The sequence below is a fragment of the Lepidochelys kempii genome, chromosome 27 (genome assembly GCF_965140285.1).
Source record: "Lepidochelys kempii isolate rLepKem1 chromosome 27, rLepKem1.hap1, whole genome shotgun sequence".
Taxonomy (NCBI): Eukaryota; Metazoa; Chordata; order Testudines; family Cheloniidae; genus Lepidochelys; species Lepidochelys kempii.
Window position 1 is genome coordinate 4795154 of NC_136406.1, and position 6279 is coordinate 4801432.

Here is a 6279-nt window from a genome sequence, read left to right on the forward strand (position 1 = left end):
ACTTTCCCCAGTCGCTAGGCCTCCAAAGGGGCTTTCCTCTCACACACCCTCCTCAGCCTCACTCACTGGACACGGAGACTCAGACAAACCTGGCTGGGCTAGACGCACCGGCCTGGGGGATGCTGGTGGCATTCTTAAGGGAGGGGAGTGTGGGCGAGAGCCAGGCAGGGATGGCAGGACTCAGGTTATAGTCCCAGTCTGGAGAATCGGGGGCAATGTGATCTACTGGTTACAGCAAGGCCTGGGGCTCCAGATTCCTGGGTTCTATTGCTGGGGAATAGGGAATGGTCTAATCTAGTGGTTACCAGTCTCAGGGTACCTAGATTCTGTTGCTGGTTCTGGGAAATGTGGTCTATTACTTAGATAGGGAGCACATGTTAGCATAAATGTTCCTGTTCCCTAGTTGAGGAAAAGCCAGATGACACGGTCACATCACATGGTGATGATGAAAACCTTTCCATTCCAGCAGTAATTCAGGAAGATGTTAAACAGCAGCTACTAAAGTTAGACATCTTTAAATCAGCAGGTTTGGATAACTTGCAATCAAGAATTTTAAAAGAGCTGGCTTAGGAGCTTTCTGAACCATTAATGTTGATTTTCTGTCAGTCTTGGAACCCAGGGGACGTTCTAGAGGACTGGAAGAAAGCTAACGTGCCAATATGTGAAAAAGATAAATGGGACAACCTAGGTAGTTATAGGCCTGTCAGCCTGACACTGACCCCCAGCAAAATAATAGAAGGCTCATCCAGTCCTCGATTAGTAAAGAATTAAACAAGGGTAATATAATTAATGCCCACCAATGTGAGTTTATGGGAAAGAGCTCCTGTCAAACTAACTTGATATCTTTTGGTGACATTACAAGTTGGGTAGATAAAGGTAATAGTGCTGATGTAATATACTTGAACTTCTGTTAGGCGTTTGACTTGGTACTGCACAGTATCCTAAGAAACTAGAACGATACAAAATCAACATGGCACCATTACATGGATTAAAAACTGGCTCACTGATAGGTCTCACATTCTACAGGTGTGTTTCTAGTGGGGTCCCTCAAAGATCGGTTCTTGGCCTTACGCCAGTGATTCTCACCAAAGTCCGGGGCTCCCAGGGGACCGTGAGCAGGTTTCAGGGTCTCCTCCAAGCACAGCCAGCATGAGACTCGCTGGGGCTCAGGGCAGAAAGCCAAAGCCCGTGGCTCTGAGCCCTGCCACCCAAAGCTGAAGCCAAAGCTGGAGCAACTTAGCTTCGCAGGGGGGCCTCTGGCATGGGGTCCCAGGCAATTGCCCTGTTCGCTATCCCCAACGCCATCCCTGACTTTTATATGCAGAAAACCAGTTGTTGTGACACAGGTGGGCCATGGAGTTTTTATAGCATCTTGGGGGGGCCTTGGGAAGAAAAAGGTGGAGAACCCCTGCCCCAAGCTATTTAAGATTTTTATTAATGACCTGAAAAAAATATAAAATCAAAGCTGAGAAAATATGCAGATGACACAAAATTGGGGGAATGGTAAATCATGAAAAGGCCAAGGTCACTGATACAGAGTGAGCTGGATTGCTTGGTAGGCGGGGAAGAGCAAACACATCGCAGTTCAGACTGCCCAAATGTAAATGTCCCCCCTAGGAACAAGGACTGTCGGCCGTATGTACAGGGTGGGGGACTCTATCCTGCGAAGCTGCGACTCTGAACAAGATTTGGGAATCGTGGTAGATAATGAGCTGACCACGAGCTCCCAGTGCGACGCTGTGGCCAAAAGAGCTAATGCCACCCTGGGAAACATGAACAAGGGAATCAAGTAGGAGCCGAGCGGTTATTTTATCTCTGTATCTGGCACTGGTGTGACTGTTGCTGGGATCCTGTGTCCAGTTCTGGTGAAGGATGTTGATAAATTGAGGAGGGGTCAGCGAAGAGCCACAAGAATGATTAAAGGATGTGAACAAATGCTTAGCATGCTATAGACTTAAGGAGCTCACTGGTTAGTTTAACAAGGAGAGGGCTAATGGGCGACTTGATCACAGCCTGTAAGTACCTGTGTGGGGAACGGAAATGTGGCAAAGGGCTCTTCAGTCCAGCAGACAAAGGGATAACATGAGCCAATGGCTGGAAGTCGAAGCAAGACAAATCCAGACTAGAAATAAGGCACATTTTTAACAGGGAGGATAATTAACCTTTGGAACGACATCCCAAGAGCTTCTCCAGCACTAGAAAGTGTTAAATCAAGACTGGATCTGCTCTAGTTCAACCAGGTATTAATTCAGGGCAGGTCTCTGACCTGTGTTACCCAGGAGGGCAGACTGATGATCACAATGCTCCCTTCTGCCCGTGTCTCTGCATCCGTGACTCTGTGGCTGTGGATGGCATATGGGGCATCCCTGGGACTGGACCAGGACCCATAGCTCCCTTGCACAGTTGCCATCCCCTCATGGCAGGGGCATTGAGGCGAGGTTTTCACCTCCTTCTGGAGCACTCAGCAGCACGATTCCTTCGCACCCTGGGTACGACTGGATCTTGTTCCCACGCTGCTGCAATTCTTGTACTACCAACAAACCGGTGCATTTAAGGTGGGTAGAAAGTTGGCTAGATTGTCGGGCTCAACGGGTAGTGATCAATGGCTCCATGTCTAGTTGGCAGCCGGTGTCAAGTGGAGTGCCCCAGGGCTCGGTCCTGGGGCCGGTTTTGTTCAGTATCTTCATAAATGATCTGGAGGATGGTGTGGATTGCACTCTCAGCAAATTTGCGGATGATACTAAACTGGGAGGAGTGGTAGATACGGTGGAGGGCAGGGATAGGATACAGAGGGACCTAGACAAATTGGAGGATTGGGCCAAAAGAAATCTGATGAGGTTCAATAAGGATAAGTGCAGGGTCCTGCACTTAGGACGGAAGAACCCAATGCACAGCTACAGACTAGGGACCGAATGGCTAGGCAGCAGTTCTGCGGAAAAGGACCTAGGGGTGACAGTGGACGAGAAGCTGGATATGAGCCAGCAGTGTGCCCTTGTTGCCAAGAAGGCCAATGGCATTTTGGGATGTATAAGTAGGGGCATAGCGAGCAGATCGAGGGACGTGATCGTTCCCCTCTATTCGACATTGGTGAGGCCTCATCTGGAGTACTGTGTCCAGTTTTGGGCCCCACACTACAAGAAGGATGTGGATAAATTGGAGAGAGTCCAGCGAAGGGCAACAAAAATGATTAGGGGTCTGGAACACATGACTTATGAGGAGAGGCTGAGGGAACTGGGATTGTTTAGTGTGTAGAAGAGAAGAATGAGGGGGGATTTGATAGCTGCTTTCAACTACCTGAGAGGTAGTTCCAGAGAGGATGGTTCTAAACTATTCTCAGTGGTGGAAGAGGACAGGACAAGGAGTAATGGTCTCAAGTTGCAGTGGGGGAGGTTTAGGTTGGATATTAGGAAAAACTTTTTCACTAGGAGGGTGGTGAAACACTGGAATGTGTTGCCTAGGTAGGTGGTGGAATCTCCTTCCTTAGAAGTTTTTAAGGTCAGTCTTGACAAAGCCCTGGCTGGGATGATTTAATTGGGTATGGGTCCTGTTTTTGAGCAGGGGGTTGGACTAGATGACCTCCTGAGGTCACTTCCAACCCTGATATTCTATGATTCTATGTCAGCACCCTCCCTCCACTTCTGCAGAGAGCAAACAGCATTGGTAGCCCAGAATCGGACCCATGTCTTTGTGCCCAGAGAAGTCGCCCACTGTCTCCCCAGAGCCAGTGCCCCTGAGCCCAGGTTTCCCAGCTTGGGTTCCCTCGTGTGTGCCAGTCACATGCCTGCCCAGGGTTTTGAAGCAGACCCAGAAGTTGTTCGTGTGACTTGTGACATTCTATACCTTGGGGGAGACAGAGTCCTGGAACCCCATATTCCGCCTTTTTGTACAGTCGTGATCTCACATATAAAGCAGGCCTTGTAAGGTATCAGGGGAAACATTCTGACCTGCTGAAAGTCATTTCTCTATCCATAGATGTGTATCATTCATGCATATGAAGTTATGAGACGTGTGTTGTATGGTGGTCACTAAAACATGCTGTAAATTGGGGAATCAGCCAGATATTGGCTCCCCAGAGGCAACAGCAAGGAAAGTCGCCAACACCCAGGCGGGGTGTCAAACAACCCATCACCAGCCATTGTCCAGCAAGGGAGCTACAATGCAATGACTCACCTGCATGAGGCCACACCAGAGGAATTGCTCAACCTTGTCTGGGGCCTCAGCAATGTCCCCAGACATGTGTGGACTTGTGTTTTCCAAGCAGATGGACAGAGGGTATAAAACAGACACAATGGCCATATGCTGGGCCTTTCTCCTTCACCCACTACACTGCAAGCAACAAGGACACTCTGAAGCCAACTGTGGGGACTGACCCAGATTTCAAGGGTGAAATCTGTGTCCTATGAACTGCAATATCCAGTAGGGTGAGAAAAACTGCTTAGTCTAGTTGTTGCCCAGTCTAATAGGGCTGAGAGGTTAGTCTGCGTGCTGATATTTTATTTCTTTTGGTAACTAACTCTGACTTTTTGCCTATCACTTAATATAACTTAAAATCTATATTCTGTAGTCAATAAATTTGTTTTACTGTTTATCTTTACCCGTGAGTGTGTATGACGTGTGTGGCAAATCTCTTCATATTGTGCAAAGGCGGGTGTATGCCCACTTTCCATTGATGAAGTGGGGAACCAGTTAGTAAATCTGCAGTGCTCATCTTGAGCAGCGCAAGACGGTATATTCTGGGGTGCAGTGCTGGGAGCTGGGGGGACTTGGCGGGTGCCTTTCTCTGGGTGATTCCTGAGTGGCTCTGGGAGCATTCGTGCAATCCAGCTGGGTGTGGGGCTCCGCATGCTGTGGTGCTGAGTGATCACAGCGCCTGGAGGGAGTTTCTGCTGGTCACTAGCAAGGCATTGTGAGAGGCCGCCCAGGCTGGAGAGACTTCAGGGGGCACAGCGGTCCCACAGTGCCAAGCTGCACCCCGGGGATCCCAACACACTGCTCACTTGGGGTTGCAGCTGCACTAAGCACAGCCCAGGTGGCTCAGTCACCGGTCTCCTGGTCCCTTTTGTTACCACCCTGAACTCCCAGCCACTTCACAGCCATTCACAACTTCAAGCCTCTGCTCTCGCTGGTTCCTTCTCAGCGAGGGGCCCGGGAGAGAAGATCATACCCATCCCAGCAATGCAGCACCGCCCGGGGGAGGACGATGTGAGGGTGTTATGCAAAAATCAGAGGGCAGGGTGCTATGCAGCAGCCCCGCGAGTTCCGGGGTGGGGTGGGGACCCTCCTGGCGCTGAGCCTACCTGCTGCGCGGAGAGGTGCCCCACCACCGCCACCTCCCCATGAGCCGGCGTTGCCGCTGCTCCCCACCACCCGGTTCCCCTCCAGCTGCCCAGCCCCAGCTGGTCCCCTACCCCCCGCTCCACAGCAGCCCTTGCCGCTGTTCTCCAGTCCCGCCATCGCTGAGGATGTGCAAGCATGCATGGCACTTGATGGTGTGCTATGTGGCCACACAGGTGCGCAGCTTAGCGGGAACACAGGAGGTAACTGTCCTGGTCTACTCAGCACTGGTAAGGCCTCAGCTGGAGTACCGTGTATTCTGGGTGCCACACTTTAGGAAAGATGTGGACAAATTGGAGAGAGTCCAGAGGACAGCAACAAAAATACTACAAGATATAGCATACAGACCTATAACTCACAGTACAAAGGTGATACAAACGTATAAACAAGATCTTCATACTTGGCAAATCATAACACTTTCACAGATACCTTACATGGCATATCTGGTCAGATTCCTTGCAATTTTATATATCAGTATCACTAATATTATAAATGGTCTCCCATGTTCCCTACAACGTCATATAGGCTTCCAAGGGAGGTATTTGTGCTATCTTTGGGTTACATCAATACCTGTCTGGGATGGTCTTAGTTTACTTGGTCCTGCCTCAGTGCAGAGGGCTGGCTTGATGACCTCCTGAGGCCCCTTCCAGCCCAATGTCTCTATGATTCTGTCTTCCATAGCATTAGAGCTGAGAATTGAACCCCACAGTTCTGCCACCAAAAGTCCTTATTTAAACACAAGAGGTGACATCCTGGCCCCACTGAAGTCAATGGGAGTTTTGTCATTGGCTTCAATGGGGCCAGAAATTCACCAGGAAAACACTGCACCTTCTTATACATCATTATAAATTGATTAAAATGTCATATTATTTATTTGAGGGAACAGTTCCTGGATATGACAAATACTTATTTATAGATGTGAGGACAGATCCTCAGCTGGTGTAA